Genomic DNA, 17,417 nt, shown 5'->3' with positions numbered 1-17,417 from the left:
AGGCGCCTAAATAAACTTTTTTGGTCTGAGGAGCGCCGAAAAGCAAAAGGCGCATCGGGCATCGAGTGACTAAAAATTAGCCATTTTCGACATACATGGAAAAGTGATCTTCCCTAAACAATTAATAAATCATGTTTTTCATTATAAATATTGTTTTTGGCCGTTAATAACACATTATGTAATGTTATGTAATGGATTTTACATGCTGAGGGCGTCGAAAGAAGTGCTTGAAACATGAAAAGTACGGTTTTCGACGCAGGTAGCATGTAAAATCGTAATATGGGATCGTAATTTTACAAAATCTTGGTGTAGAGTACTTTGCGATGTGTAGCGCCTAATAAAGTACTTTGCACTCGATGTCATAATTAGTACCCCTCCTGTTTCACAAACAATTCCTTATCGCATCTTTACGCATTAATAACTATTTCACAATTGATTTCCGAATTAAAATTTGAAACCACCGAGACGATAGCGTCTAAAGATCATCGTCAAATAGCGGTTTTTCTCTCAAATTTTCTCACATTAGTGTCAAGTTAGTTGTCAATTTCATCCAGTTAACCTCAAAAATGTGAAAATTTAGCTGGATTTAACATCTCAAATGACATTGACTATTTTCTTAGTTGTTAAATTTCTCGCCTTCATTGACAGTTAAAATTATCTCTCACAAAATCCCATAAAAATTTGTCGATTATTCTTTGAATTTTCCATCACCATTAATTGTCCCCATAACGTCAATGCATCTGCATCATTGGCAAATGACGGATTTTAAAATGAAATTCATTTTACGATTATTTTACACGATGCAAGTCTGTGCATTATCAGTTTATGTTCCAAAAAAAATGTTCTCTTTAATAAATACAGACACAGACTCATACACCCAACCCTATCCCATTAACAAGTTTGCGAGAAGTTTTTTTTTTCCTCCTTCACTCCAAACAAACCATATAAAAACATTGAAATAATAAAGCCAAGAGCCATTTAAACTGCAGCCAACAAATACAATAAACCATTGCGACATATTGCATGCCACCAACATCCATTAAACAAGTTAAAATGAAAAACAAAAAAAAGGTTAAGTGTTCAACACGGTGGTGTGCAAAATGCATCCTCCGCGGAGCAATTTAGATAAATTCTGAGCTCGTCTTATTGTCGTAAAATGACGCAACAAAACATAATTTAATTAAAATGGGCTGCAGAGTACTGGCAGCTAATTTCTGTGTGTGTTCTGTTTTGTGATAGGAAAATAATTGCACACAGCTGAAACACACATTAATCGAATGATACACCGGCAGCGTAACAAAATGAAACACCTTGGATTTGGTGATATATTGCCAGGTTCGAAGAGCGATAAAAATAACAAATTATTCAAAGGATTTTATTGGGGTAATTTATTCGTAATTCTTTTTATTCCTATAGCTCCTTCGCATGTTAAAAGACGTTGGGTATAGTATATGGACTCGAATATTCAGATCATTTATTCTGCTTTTGTTTTCACAGGCTAGAAATTTAATTATCAAGAATTATATGCCATGAAGTGATATGGGTTCTGTACACAGTACTAGTTGGTTTTTAACGGTAAATACTGTTTATACGTATAGGTTGATGCCTAAACATTTCCAGGATGATTTAAATGCGAATGGTTAATATTGCTAGCTTAATGAACACGTTAATTGTGTAGCTGTGGGTGGTTACGTTCGCGTAACTTTTGTGTCATGAATTCTTTGTTTCTAAACGTGAACGAATGTTAATAGAAATGCCGTTGACTACGCTTACAGTAGAAATGTAAGCTAAATTCAGGATAGTGTCGATCATGATAGCTATCGACTTTTTCATGTCTAAAGTATTCATCGCATGGTCTACACTTGGGCCAATCGTCGTCTGTCATATTTTCACATCGTAGAGCTTATAAATGTTTCAAGATGGTTTCGCACACGATGTCTTATTATTTCTACGTCCACGGTTGGCTTGAAACGAGATTAAATAGGGACCGCCGACCACCAATAATTTTTTTTTCATATTTATAATGAGTAATGGACAAGAACTTCACACAGTAAAAAATCAGCCCGAACCCCTGTGCCGTTTCCGGAGAAAACTTTTCTAAAGGCCATGTCAGCCCAACAAAATTTTTTCGAGACAAAAGTTGTTCCTCGAAATTCTCAGAATGGAACGACGATTCGTTTGAGCAATAGCTCGTTTGGATTGGCGTCGGCTTGAGTCCCGACGGTTCGAAGTTTTTGCGAATTGACTCTTAAAACCGGTTTTAACAATAGAAATATCATATTTCCAACTGACACTGATGCTAGTGTGTGTCGGCCTTTAAATTGGGGGTGCTCAGTCCACTTACAGATCTCACACGCATATTGGGATTTTCCGTGTATGAATATTTTCAACTTGCTGTAAATAAATGTTTATATTAGAAAGCAAACCACCTGGAGACGAATATGATTTTTTTTTGCCAGGGATTATTCACTTAAGGAATTTGGCAAATAAACAAAACTTGGGTTGAAATACGGGAATTTTCTTTTGTGTATAATATTAAAATGAATGACGCGACATTGTTTCTTCGAGCAAACAAAAAAATTTATTGAGTCAGAAAAAAACCCGTTCATTTTTCAATATTAAAATAATTAACGATAAAATACCGCCAAAATAAAGAATTCCTGTGCATTTAATAGAAATTTTACGTAGATTCTTTCGTATCATAGAACGAAACGAATTGGTTCTCATTCTAGTGAAGAGAAAAATTGTTCTCTCGCTCTCTTCAGAAAACGGTTACTCTTGATTTTCAAGTTCATACATGACAGAAACGCACACACATCCAGATTATAGTAGAATTTTCATTCATGGTTTGTCGTAATACACACCATTCATACAAACCACATGCGACATTCTATTATTTATTGACGAACACGTGTTCCAATTTGTTCATTGTGTGTGTGCTATGCAGTGATTTTCTCTCATTTTCTCAAAGAGAACATTTTTCCATTTCACTTTGCCGTTTTGAAAACAGAACCGTGTATATTGTTCATCTGCTGAACATTTATATTTACACACAGAAATGAGCATATATATTCTAGACACCAGTCAAGAGTTACCAACAAATTGGATTACATTCAAATGTATGAAGAAATTTTTTTTTTGCAAATCAGTTACCAACTATCTTCCGTATGGAATAGATCGTGATAAAATGACACGAAGGAATAATTAAAAATTTCAGTGGTTGGACTTTCCTTCGTGATATAAATTCTGTGAATATAAATATCACATTTGCAATCAAACGATTTTTATTCGGTGGAATGGAATAAAAAATTTTTTATTTATTTTTCGGGCCATAAATTTAATTTTTTTTTCACTGAAGAAAAAAAAAGCCGTTGTGTGGTATAAGAAAGTACATTAAGTTATGTAGCTGTAGAGAGAAAGAACACGAATATTATACTAATAAAAATTCGGTCAACTCGGTGTAAATTTTAAAATTAAAACGAAAAAAGTGTCAAGAGTGAAGTGAATGATATCAAAAAATAAGTTTATAAATAAACTTAATTAAGTTAAACTTGATCTGTTTTCTCGTGAAAATCTGTGTTTTTGTTGTTTGTTTAAAATGAAACACAAAAATGTGAAAATTAAAACTGAGAAAATTTAAGTTTTCCTAATTATAATATAAACTGAATGGATTACAATTTTTGAATAATAAATACCAGCCGATGATTGCTGCGTTGAACGTTTCAAGTGGATTCGTTTTTTGAAAAAACTTGAAGGTAATTTTCAAGTTTTTGTTTTTTTCTTTCTGCTTCTTGTTTTCAATTGAATAATTCAGAATAATTCTCAACCGATTAAATATTATGGAATTTAAATTATATATCAAGTTGATTGAAGCGGGTTACCAGCTGTTGGCAGTTTGTTCTATTCTAGTCAATAAAATTCCAATAAAAAAAGTTTATTTACAGACCGACGGGTTATGATAATTTTTCGGAAGGCAAAAAAACTTTTGTTTTTGTTTGAGTTTTTTTTTTCGTGGATAAATTTGGAATATGAACGTTTCGGACTTATATTGCTTCAGCTTGGACAGTGATAATAAAATGTTTTATGTTTGCTTTACGCATTCATTGTACGCTTTTTCTTAAATTCGAATTATGTTCGTGAAAAGTAAGTTCCATAAAAGTTTTATTCATTCCGATTATGCAATGAATTCGAAAACTTTTGACTACCATGACTAATATTCTGAAGCCACATTTTAAATAGAATTCTAATTTTTACATGCCTATCCACGGTAAAGTGCACTTACTGCCACTGTTTACGGAAGTGAAAATGCACTTTCCATGCACAATAGTATTTTATGACATCGTCACCTCCAGTCATAGTTACACATCTAGAGCCTAATAAAGTACTTCGCACCGAGATTCATACAACGTTTTATGCAACAGAGGGATCTAAAGTTCGAAGTTTCCGAACATTATGATCTCGAGTTACATAAAATGAGTTACGTCACTGTATGAGTATGTAAATGTAAATGCTTGTTTCGGCTCGTGTGATAACTCCACTCGTCTTCGGCTTCTTCTACAAAACTCACACTTGCCAAAAATATTTACAAACAGTGACGTACGGAGGGGTGACGTAACATACTAATAAATTGCTTTTCTTATTCGGAGTGTTTAAAATGGCAAATGTCAGTGATTTTTTCACTGGTTTTCCTACCTATACGCGTAATGGCGTTTATTACGTAATGTGGAGAAGGTGTCGTGGAAACTCTGCTGAAAATAAAAGTTTACAAAGTTTGATAAACGTATACTCACGCCTCAAAAGACTTGAGACAGTCAGTATACGTTTTTCGGACTTTTGAGACTTTTATTTTCACTGGAGAACTGGCGCACGATACAAAAAAAATCAACGGTTATTTATGACATTGAGTGCAAAGTACTAAATGTGTAATTATGAGCTTTATAAAGTACTATTGTGAGATTCATACAACAATTTCTTTAAGAGATGCATCTAAAGTTTGCAAATTTTCAACATTACGATGCAGAGTCGCATAAAATCAACTTTTCACAATCGCACACACGCAAATTTAATGCCACAAATCTTTGTTAGCTCCGTCATCAATAAATTTTCTCTGTTCACACAATTTAAGTAACGATGAATGGTGTGCAAGTTCACCTTCTACGTAGTTAAAAAATTCGTTGTTTACCCATCGCCAAACATAGTTCAGAAAATGTCAAAAATTGGGAGTTTAAGGATTTTAAATGGTGAAACACAGGATCTCATCATCTTTCTGAGAATTATAAAAAAAATACTTTTGGTGTTGGGAGCAAGACATTTGTTCAAATGTTCGTACACGGTGCGGTAGAGTGGTTCAGATATTGTACTATCTTTTTTACCGCATTCGTAAGGAAAACGCGTCCTCTATTGAAGCTCCCCGGACCAATAAACTCCCCTGACCATTAAAACTATTCAATCACTAACATATCATATTATTAGTGTATTAGTATGTCGTAGTTGTAACCGAAACTGGTAAACGAAGGTAAATGCATAGGAATTAAAACTGGTACAGTAAAGATATGTAATTTTGACATAATAACGAAAAAGACAACCCTTTCTGTCAGAATTATCTCCATAAACAATTTCGCCTAAAATAAAGAAAGAAAATAAATAAAGAAAATTCCTTTGCGAATATATGAATAAACGTAAAATGTAGATGAATTGCGGGCAGAAATACTCTCACTACACAGACGATAGTCCCGGGACTGTAACTCCAACCATGTTTATCATACCTTTAATTTCGAATGAATGTCTGTTTTTCCAAGTCCTTGCAGACTTTACTTGACTTCTATCAGCTTTTCCATTTTCAACGTACGATTGTTTCTACTGACTAATGCAATTTAATCCGATTATGTTAGTTTGACATTTAAGTTGCGTTTTGTATCAGTTGAGCCAAATCTTCTGTTTTGCCATCTATTCACGTAGTACAGCTGTGGTTTAAATGTCTCAGAAATTATATTTTCAGGAATGATTCATTTCAAAATCTCTGTTTCATACGTTTCAGTAGGACAAATTTTCTGTACTGTAAACGATATGATGAAGCAGGTAACGTACCGGTGAACAGCTTCAAAATTGTGGAATATCACGTTCGGAAAAATATGAATCTTTTGAATATATATTTTCGTCTGTGCGGCGTGAATAACCGTATTGGCACTTAAGCTGAACTGTAGAGGGTGTCTATGAAAAATGAGTATGAGCAAAAATCACGAGTTGTTATGCCTTTCATTTTTCCACACCCAAATAAAATGAGATTTTGGATGTACATTAAAATCGCCCAACGAGTAACTCGTAGAAAGTACGTTTCAAATGTAAAATTTACGGAGGAGTAAGCCATTGGTCGTGTTTTTGGGAGTTTTATCCGTACATCGATATACACTTGATCCGTACACTGCTGTACGACTAATCCGTACTTATCAGGTGACAGTTGTGATTTCTGTATTTGACACGTGTGACGCCTACGACACTGTATATCCTCAAACAAGTTAATTTTGATGTGGTCAGCCACAGCACTATGCTACTATTACACCAATTTACACAGTTGCAGTGCTGTGGGTTAGCCAATGCTTAGATTTGTTAAGTAAAAACTATTTGCTGGCGGAAGACTGCCAAAACGATTCATAGTGTCGTGTCCGTTATCAATATAAACGTTCCTTTTTATAGATTTGGCCGACCTTGATCGGTAATTATATGTTTGATTAGTTGGGAAAAACTCAATTGCAGAATAAAATTTTAATAAAATTTCAAAAAAATCGACAAACATTTTGATAATTAGAAACTGAAACTTAAACAAGAATAGACCGGCTATAAGCCTAGTGAGGTCTTTTTTCTTTCTATCAATTTTCTCACTTCTCGAGATACCAACTACCAAATACGTGAGTTACAAATAGGCAAGCAGGAAGAATAGTTTCTTCAGTCGATATCCAGCTGTTGAACAGTAAACATCGCCACCATCGTTCTATCAGTTTCGCAGTCAACTACCAATTTTGTATTCAACTACCAAACTCAACTATTCAACAACCATTTTGGTATTCAACTACCAGTTTGGTAGTCAACTACCAAATTATCGAATTATAAATAGGCAAGCACCCTAAATAATCTCATCAGTTGGTGTGCAGCTCTCAAACAGTTAACATCTCTACCACCTCTCTATCAGTATGGTAGTCAACTACCAGTTTGGTAGTCAACTACCAAAAATTCAAGCTTTAAATAGGCAAGCCGGCAGAATAATTTTGTCAGTCGGTGCGCAGCTCTCGAATAGTAAACATCTCTGCCGAAAATTACGTTTGGTAGTCAATTATAGCCTTGGTAGTCCAACTACCAACTACTAAATTTTCGAATTGCAATGTTAACTGTGAGCTATCGGTGATCAGATAACAAATAATTATTATTTGCCTGGTGTTGATATGCTCATGGTGGCTTTGCAGTTTTGAATGTCAATCCAGCTCGCAACTACCAAAACTACCACCTACCAAATTTTCGTTTTATAAATCGGCAAGCAGGTAGAATAATTTCGTCAGTCGGTGCGTAGTTCTCGAATAGTAAACATCTCTGCCGAAAATTACGTTCGGTTGTCAGATACCAACTACCAAATTTTCTAATTGCAATGCTAACTATGAGCGATCGGTTATCAGATAACAAATAATTATTATTTGCCTGGTGTTGATTTGCTCATAGTAGCATTGCAATTTATCATCGTGGTAGCCAACTACCAAATTCTCGTTTGTAAATAGACAAGCAGTCAGAATAATTGCATCAGTCGGTGCAAAGCCCTCGAAAAGTAAACATCTCGCCGGTAATTAATTCGGTTGTCAACTATCACCGTGGTAGTCAACTACCAAATTTTCGAATTACAATGCCAACTATGAGCGATTGGTTATCAGATAACAAATAATTATTATTTGCCTGGTGTTGCTTTGCTCATAGTAGCATTGCAATTTTGAATCAAGGCTGTTATCGTCTCATTTTTTATATGTGACACAGACACATGGACGGACAGACAGACAGACAGACGGACAGATGAAGTGTCCACAATAGGGTTTTTTTCTAAAAGAAAAAAGACCTAAAAACACAACCAGCCCAATCAATGGTTCACTTTGCTTTTCAGCCGTACATTATAAGCTGTTCGAAATTACATTCACTCTTCTCAGCAGCCCGTTAGTTCAGATATTACGTCTGAGCCTGGCAAGTAGGGCGTGCCGGGCTCAAATCCAGTGCAAACTTTTAATTTTTTTTTTATTCTTGCTTGTTTCCTCGTCAAAAACCATAAAAGCAGATGATATGATTGTATCATTACGAATCATCAATTAAGTTGCATTTATTTTTAAATAAACATTTAAACGTCATTGCCTGTCTGACATTTACTGTACGTTTTAAATGTGCATAGTGTACGGATAAGTTGGTCTTATCGTGTTTTTGGGCGATTGAAACGTAGACCTTTTTTTTTGGGTGCATGTATTTTTGACGTGTCGTGATCTTAGCTAAATGGTGTTGCCATTGTCAAGTGCCAGTTTTCTCCACTCAAATGCGGCGAGAAGATGTCATTTTGTGAGAGCTTCTGATGACAATTCGGGTGAGAAAGTTTTTATTTTCTCATGTGGTGAACAATTTCCTATTTTCTCCTCTTTTGGTAAACAAATTGTTGCACCGTAAAGGTATCTACAAAACAGGAAAAGTAAAAGTTTGCCTTTAGACAAGAGGAAAATGTTTTTCCAGTCTTATTAAGGGGTAAAGTGCATGCACAATAGTTGAAAATGAAATTCTTTCCGCAATAAAAATTGAAAAAAAAAACTCAGAAAGTCGTAATATTGAAAGAATTCCGGAGCCATAAACGAGATGGCGGACCTTTTTTCTACGAATTTCAGTCATTTGTTTGCAAATAGTTTTTAAAAAAAATTCTGTTCCGACGATCGCAATTTCAGAAATGTAGAAAATAATTACACCAAAAATTGTATACAATGTATCCTAAACGATCTAATTGTACCATTAGCCAAAATATTTATATCGAAAACGTTTTTCTCGAAAAAGAAGTCTAATTAAATTCTCAACGTGTGTTTCATTAAATGTTTCAGCAGCAGAAACGTGTGAGTAAAGTCTGAGTGGTGAAGAGTATTTTAAGGAATTCGTAACGGGCGATAAAAACTCTTTGACAAAAACCATCAGCCATTCAAATTTCTTCAAACCCTGCTCTGACTGGAACAGGTTTGATGTTAAAAGTTCTAACAAAAAAAAGTTGTTTCAGCTGAAGATTTCGTTTATTTTCAAATATAAAACACTGGTATACATAACGTTAAATATTGCTATATATGTCAGAACCAATCAACGATTTCCAAAGAAGTACAACAAAGAAAATTGATTAAAAGCTTTACACTTTAGAATTACTTACACATCCTTCCACAATGAGCCAATTTCCATCAGCCAGAGAATTTTTAACCGCCGCTGACTGAGTGTTTATAATTCATCACAATAAATGCTTCTGAGGCGATGCTTATACCGAACTAACTAACTATGTGCAATTATACGGAAGATGTTTTCCGGCTTTATTCAACGTATTTCATCATCAGTGAAAGTGAGTGTGTGTGTTGAAGTTGAACTTTACTAAAACTGCTAAGTTCCGTAGATTTATTTGAAACGGAAATCCGGTAAAAGTTGTGCGTTTCACTGAGGCATTTTATTTGAATATGCTGTGCATGCCAATTTTTTTTTACATAAAAATTACAAGACATAGACTGAATATCGATTCGACCAATGTTAGAATAAAACTAAAAAAAATCTTACGTAATTACAAGGACAACAACGTCGACTCATTCTCACAAAAAGAAACGAATGAAAAAAGCAAATTCTCTCAGTAAAAACCGATTTATTTAGGGACGGGATAAGATTGAAATTAAATTGAATTTTTAAACGATCATTAATTTTTCGCAGACTGTTGGCAGTGAGATTGGAAGTCGGTAATTTGTGGCAAGTTGATTCATGAAATTGAATTACTTGCACATTTTCTTGTTTGTTAGCACACGATGTTTTGGTCACGAAGTTAGGTGAATTTTTGTCTGTGCGGGAGAAAAAATCTTTTTGCCCGCTCGGAACGAGGGTCCAATTTTTTTTTAAAGAAAAAAGCCCGAATTGCTTGAGGAATGGAAAATTTCTTGTTTGTTAAGCACACGATGCTTTAACCCTTTTTGTGGCACCTAAATATTCCAGTAGCCTAAAACTTTTACACTGAGTCTAAAATTTCCACTTTAAAGAGTATAATCATACTTTCCTTACCCAATCCGGTTATGGTCTCATTGTGAAACCAGTAGCGATCAGAAAAAAATCGTTTTTTGATGTTTTCGCTGCGTTTCTGATGCTAGAAGATCACCGAAATTGTCAAATTTTTTTTCACATTTTTTCAACTGCTCACATCTCAGTGTAGATGGATTTTAAACCCAAAGAGATCCTATTTGCCCAAAAAGTATACAAAAGCCAATATAAAATGCGTTCGAAATCGATTTCAAAAGAAACCCTCGTAAGCAAGGTGGTGTGTGTGATTTAATTTTTCAATGAATTTCTGGTCATAATTCCTCTACATAGTCTACCTCTATGCTCGTAAGAAACCTTTCTGATTAGGCATGGGCGATGTTTATTTTAATAACCAAATATCGATAAAAATCTACGATGTTCGCCCGACAAAACGACTGCTAGATAAATAGTGCGAAATATATATATCGGACAGCCAATTCACCTCTATTTTTCTGCTTGTTTGTTCTTTGCGATTAAAACTCGATTTTGCTTCCGTAAAACGCAAATACGTTTTTGGATGTAAACTTTGAAACATTAAAATCAATTTCCTTTATGAAAACATAAAATTTGCAAGCGATCTAAAACAGCGCTTATTATTGGGAATTTAAATTCGGAAAATTCGGAAATATTCCGAAAGATTCTGAAAAAGTTCCGAAAAACACTCCGAAAAAAATCATTCTGAGAATTGTTCGGAATTTTTCCCAATTTTCAGAATTAGAATTTCCAATAATAAGCCCTGATCTGAAACATTTACTGGATAAAATACAGATCGGAACATCCTGCTACAACTCATTACCTCATAGTGTGGATTATGGACAGTACAAAATTCATACGAAATAGGCTTATATGGTCGATAATAACAACTGGAACATTAACAGTTCGCGTTTTATTATTTACATTCGGGGTAGATGCGTTGAAATCCTCCATTTATTTACAATGAAATTATCTCCGATTTTATAACGATCTGAAAATATTTTCCCAGGAAAAAATTCATTATTTCGGAAATACGGAGCCGTTTTAAAACACAAAGCTTCTTTACTTTATAGGCTTTCATTGCGTAATACGGCATTTCCGAAAAACGCTTGATTATGGTCGATTTAATTATGAATATTGTATTATGCGGCAGCAACTTTATCCGATAATATTCTATCCGCCTGCGTGGTGTTGTAACCCAATTAAAGTACTTCTTTATTATCAATAAAGTGATAAGAAGATTAAAATATTACTGACAACTTTGTAGCTCTGAGAGCTTACGTAGACAGTATCGCGTTAGGTTTATATAAATTATTCAAGGCACAAGTAACGGTATAGATGTTGTTGATATTTTCCATAATTTGCATAAGTGATTAAACATAATGCGAAAACAGACCCAGTTTTTGTACACCATGTGTATACCGGCAATAAGCCGAATTTGTGTAGAAAGTAGATGGAATGTCTTTACAGGGAGCGCCACTTACGTACTTAAGGCGTCTTTTATGGCTTATGAAAATAAATTCACTTTAATTACTTATTTATATCATAACGCAACTCCAATATCGTCAATTCACCGTGAGTCTTGGGTTTTAATTTATATTTAACTAACTAACTAAAACAATCCCACCGGTCATGACCCATCCATGACCTTAACTTTTTTTTATACAAAAAAAAGGAAAGTTAGCACATCCGTTTCCTACTGCTTATCACGTCAGTTGCAAATCGAAGTGAATACGCATGAAAAGTTGATAGCAATATTTATGAAAAAAGGGAAAAGAAAAGAAAAGTTTTACCCAAATTCTATTTTCCTTTTTTTATTTCAGTTTCCGTTATAATACTTCCGTCGATTTTAACCGAAAGGAAAGATATAAATAAATTGTCTTAAACGGTGACACTATATCTTACATATTCAATGTCAACGTTTCTATACGTACTTAACGTGTTAGAATGCCGGAAAAAGTCAATAGCACAAAAAACTATGCGAATTGGGAATGGATTACGATGGTTCATTTGTTCTCGTGTATCTTTATATGGAACAGAAAGCAGAATAAATTGTTTTGTGTCTGTTTTCAATACTATATACTCATCATACAAGTTCATTCATTTCAATTAATATCGATTCCAAGAATAACATTGCAGACCAGATACAAATTTTATTGGTAATTATTGCCGTTGATTAAACGGCACTGCCTAATTTATGAGGACTTTAAACTGGAAAAATGTGCTGTGAAAAATGTCTGAAAAATGACATGCTATTGTTTTCCCTAGGGCCGGAAGTGGCTTATTACACACCTAGGGAAAACAAAAAGATTAGTCAGGTTTGAAAGGCATGAAAACTCTGGATAATATAAGACTATCGATACATGAGACGACAATCGAGGCTTGCCGAGATGACCTCTAATGTATCGATATCCTATTTCATCATATGAGCGAAAACGAGACAACAACAGTTGTACTTGTCAATAATTTCCATTTATTCATCTAGACAGCCGATTTATCCGTCTAGATAACTAACTGTGACGTCACAACATGGCAGAAGTATGATAAAAACTAAAAGTTTCTTTTTGATGTGTTTATTGATCTCGGCTTCGCCTCGGATCAGCAAAACTCACACGAAAACTATACTTTTCAACTTTGTTTCCCTTGTCGTACGCCAGCTGGCGAACTATAATCAATAACTTGTACCATTTTGCCGAAACTTTCATGAATGACACAAAAGGACTTCTTCAAATGGAAACTTAGCGGCTCACTCCATTTTGATTTATTTCGCAAGCATTTTTCAGCTTGTGCAACAAATGTCATTTTTCAATCATTATTTTCAATTTTCTCGGACTGTGTGCTCATCTCAATCCACAAACATCTGAAATTTAATTCGTCCAACCGGTTTACTGTGGAATTTTAAATTAAATACGAGCTGACCTAATCGGGTGGGCTGAAGTTTTGGACTGCCCGATAACCTCTATTTTAAATCGTTGGGCGCCATCGCCACCCATTTTCTCGGCTAATATGTCTGCACCGACACTTCTTTAAGAGATGCGTGTCTCTTAATTCGGTTTCCACGTTTTATGGATCATAAAGTGGCTATTATTGTGGCTAATTCCTTTTAATAAGCACTTAAAGACATGTCGATACAATGCCAAATTGTTGTTTCATTTTCTGTATTCATGTTCAATCTGATTGCGCTGGTAAAGGTATAATCATAATTCATGCATTAAAGCCGTACAAAGATAATGATCGCATAATAATCTGGTAAATATACAGGAATTACAATATAAAAAGAAACTCTGACAGTAATTATTGCTTGGATTGACTTGTTACCAGTACGTTTTTTTTTCTTTTTCAGTAACCTTAAAGGCATTGAGCCGAAAATACGTTAATAATTGTTGTCTATTCGATGAATGTGTAGTACGGTAGTGATAATATTTATAACGATATCGAGAGGCAGGCCCTAACTTTCAGAGTCGTTCATGAACATTCACTAAAGCTTAAAAAGTTTAAAAATAAACTTTTCGTTTCAAAGCACCTGAATTGTCAGCGACCCTCTTAAAATTGGTGGATATTTGCGTTACTTGACGTAACTGGCCATTTAGAAAGCAACGTATGAGCGACGTATAGTGTCAGTCAAAATTGACACAAATCTTTTGTTCTAATGTCAATTTTGACACTATACGTCGCCCTCGCTCATACGTCGCTCTCTAAATGGCCAGTAATGCTGCAGGTGTGTTATATATGTTATGCGGTTCTTCCACCAAATTTAACATTGCACTTACGCCACAGTACAAATTGTGTAACCGCGTTCACTTTTAAGTGTATTGCGGAGATATTGTTGAGAAAGGTCGCAAAAGTAAAAATTTTTGAAGTGAAACGATTATAGGGGTAGTGAACCATTATGGTTCGTAAAATGAGTGAGTATGGCCATTTCGTACACTCTTGAGTCTTGACTGAATATGGCGAAGGGTAAATCACTGATTTGACATGGATTATACGGGATTATTTGATTATTTTTCGGTATGTGGAAGAATGTCAAAAGTTCACGAAGTTACCACACTTACGATCTTTACGATCGTTACCACATTGTTTCACCCATAATATGTAGCTGTAGCACCTGTAAACACGACAACCATTCTGCGACTGTAGTATTGTTGATTGGTCTTAATAGATTGTTTTGAAAAAGCATGAATCAACATTTTCCACGAAATATCGTTATTCAATGCCATGGCCACTAAAAGGTTTTGTCGATAACAATTTTCGTTTCTTTTCAGAGGCACTCGTACCACTAGAACAGTTTGAATCGCAAAAAAAGTATTTTTCGTACCAAGACAGGAAATGACGATTTTTTCAGCACCAGTCCTAATCAAGCGAAGCGAGTAAGGAAAATTAGGACGTGTGCTGAAAAAATCCATTTCCTGTCGAGGTACGAACAACGTTTTGTGCATCGGACAACTGAAATAGACAAAACACATCAATTTACTTGAAAACATACACACTTCACATTCACCATATTGAATTTAATCAATCGTATAGTCATAGAAAAATTCATGTAATTCTTTTCCCGCACTATAAATCGTAAAGAAATGAAGTTTTTTCCCGCACGATATATAGTTCGGGAAAAACTGACATTTTTTTATGAAAAATCATGGCAAAATAGGTCGTACTTCAGTTGTCGGATGCACAAAATAAATTTTCGTGAATGCAATGTAGCAAAGAATTACATTTTTACCATACAAACTAAATGATTAGCTCGCTGCAATGACCCTCACACTGCGAAGATATAAAAATGATATTAATTACGAGATTAACATTATAATAACCGGGGAGTTAACATGCTGTGTGCAATCACAGTCCGCAAATATCTATAGAGCTTTTCGTGATTTACATTATATGTGTTCATGTTAAGACATTAGGGGTTGTCCACATATGACAGCCATGAATAAAAACTGTGGACGAGGATAAATAATATTCAATGAAAGATAAATGGGTCGAATCCGCAGGGAATCGTGTAAGTATACAGCCATTGGGTCTGTTTTGCGTATGTTTGATAACAAATTTTGTATTAAGAGAAAAAGAAAGCCTGACATCATCGTCTATTTTTGTCGTCGTTATCAATAACAGACGCCAAGTCGCTTGTAGAATGTTAAATAGGAATGTGTGCATGGACACTAACCGAATAATTTCTTTTGTGGTTGAGCTCTGAAACAGAAACAACATTTCAAAAATTAATATCCAACATAACCTCTCCACTCGAAACTAATAATAAATTCTTACGCTGCTCTTGAAAAACAGTTACTATTCATCATGCATGCTTGTTGTATAGCTGGAACGAAACGTTATTAAAAAAGTTTTCGTTATTGGCGCCACAGAGGAAACCATTTTCAATTGAAAATTTATAACTGAAATTAGAGGAAGGAACGGTTAAGATGCATTCCAATGACCCTCAAATACCATTTGAACGAAATAATTTCTGATTTGTTAGAGAATTTGGTTTCAATGGTAACTTAATGTCAATTAAATTACGTCCATGGTTCTTTACATTAATATCTGAAACATTTCTTGATAGCTTACCAAACCAACATGTACCGACATCTCTTTGATGGTTAATTTATCTTAATTATAAGTATTTTGTAAATGCAATTTTGTACCTGACGAAATTGAAAAATGGCACGTCACACACTAAATATAATATCTGGTGGACCATTGGAAATACATCTTTGAGAGTCGTCGAGTCAATTATACGGTTAACTAAATCATGCAAAGTTAGTACAATGTGCTAAGTACGGTCTCTTGAAAGAATAATTCCTTCGAGCGAATGTCGTTAAACCTAATGAATGTTGTACAAGTAGCTTAAATGCACTCTACGAAATTAAAAAATACTTCGCTGAAAATCAATAAAATTGGCTATTAGATCATCCAACACAGTATAAACAGGACCAGAATGTCTACTGACGACAAAAGCTAGTATCCTAATCCAAACAAAACATCACTTCCGTCTTTATACGATTTTACCACTTCCACGCACTTTTGTTTCTATGAGTGAACCAGGTGAAAAACTACTGAAACAAAATTTCCAAAGGGGGAAACACCTGATCGGCAACTCATTCGCAACTAATTTTTTAGCTTGTAACCTTTCAACTCTTTCAAAAATCTTTATTTTTTTCAGTTACAACTCCGATAAAACTTTCTTTCCACGTGCAACATCTTTGCAACTCTTTGCTATTCGTTGCAACACTTTTCGGTATAACGGCTCCACGCTTATTTCACAACCGTTGGCTGTAGAAATATAATTTTTCTAAGATTACCCAAAAAATGAAAGCTGTTCTGAATACTACGACTCCTAAGGAGTTCAAAGCAAGTTTCCTTAGTTCTGGGTTAGATCCTTCCCCATAGTCGACCAAGCAATGCCAGCAAAATCCACATTTCAAAAAATGAATTGAAAACCCATGATGACGTCGATGGACCCCTCATTTTATTTAGATTGTTTCTTATAGCAAAAATTTCAAGTCAACTTTATGTGAAAAACTAAGTGCAGTAGAGGAATTATGACATCTTTTCTCTTTTCTCAATTTTGTTCGTCATTTTTCGAAAGATGGATCTGCTACAAACCCAGTGACTGTGGAACAACAATCAGTTTTTAAATCGGTCCTATAAGATAATGCAATGAAAGTGTAAAACAGGTATGGTCTATTGTCGGCCCGGAGGACATAAAAATTTGATTTTCGTGCTTAAACGCACTCATTTTCATATTATTTTGACATAAAATGTGAGTGCGTTTAAGATAAATTCGGCGATCGACCATACCTGTTCTCTACTTTCATTGGGATAATGTACTGTACAATTGATATGAATATATTATTGGATCGTAATAAACGGCAGACAAAAAATTGAAAAAAGGAGATAAAAAATAGTAAAAATGGAGATAAACAATCGAAAAATGCAGATAAATAATTAAAAAATGCCGATAAATTAACTAAAACTTGAGATTAAATAACAAGGAACGGAGATAAAAAATTAACAAATGGAGATAATTTGATTGAAAACGGAGTTATAGTATCTCCTTTTTTAAATTTGTTATCTCTGTTTTTAGTTTTTTTTATCTCCACTTGGTATCTCCGTTTTTAAATTTTTAATCTCTGATG

The 17,417-nt window shown here is 34.5% G+C and overlaps 1 protein-coding gene across 1 annotated transcript in view; it reads left to right on the top strand.

Annotated features, from left to right (window-relative positions):
- The first annotated feature begins 3,149 nt into the window (after window positions 1-3,149).
- The window catches only part of LOC119075021 (FMRFamide receptor), a 51,434-nt gene continuing 37,166 nt past the window's right edge, over window positions 3,150-17,417 (top strand). The window contains exon 1 of the mRNA XM_037181430.1: window positions 3,150-3,755. The gene's annotated coding sequence lies outside the window, so the exon portion shown is untranslated. The remainder of the gene's footprint in view (window positions 3,756-17,417) is intronic.

This window comes from Bradysia coprophila, unplaced genomic scaffold, assembly GCF_014529535.1.
Source record: "Bradysia coprophila strain Holo2 unplaced genomic scaffold, BU_Bcop_v1 contig_151, whole genome shotgun sequence".
NCBI classification, from domain to species: Eukaryota; Metazoa; Arthropoda; class Insecta; order Diptera; family Sciaridae; genus Bradysia; species Bradysia coprophila.
This window is presented reverse-complemented; position numbering and strand designations above follow the sequence as displayed.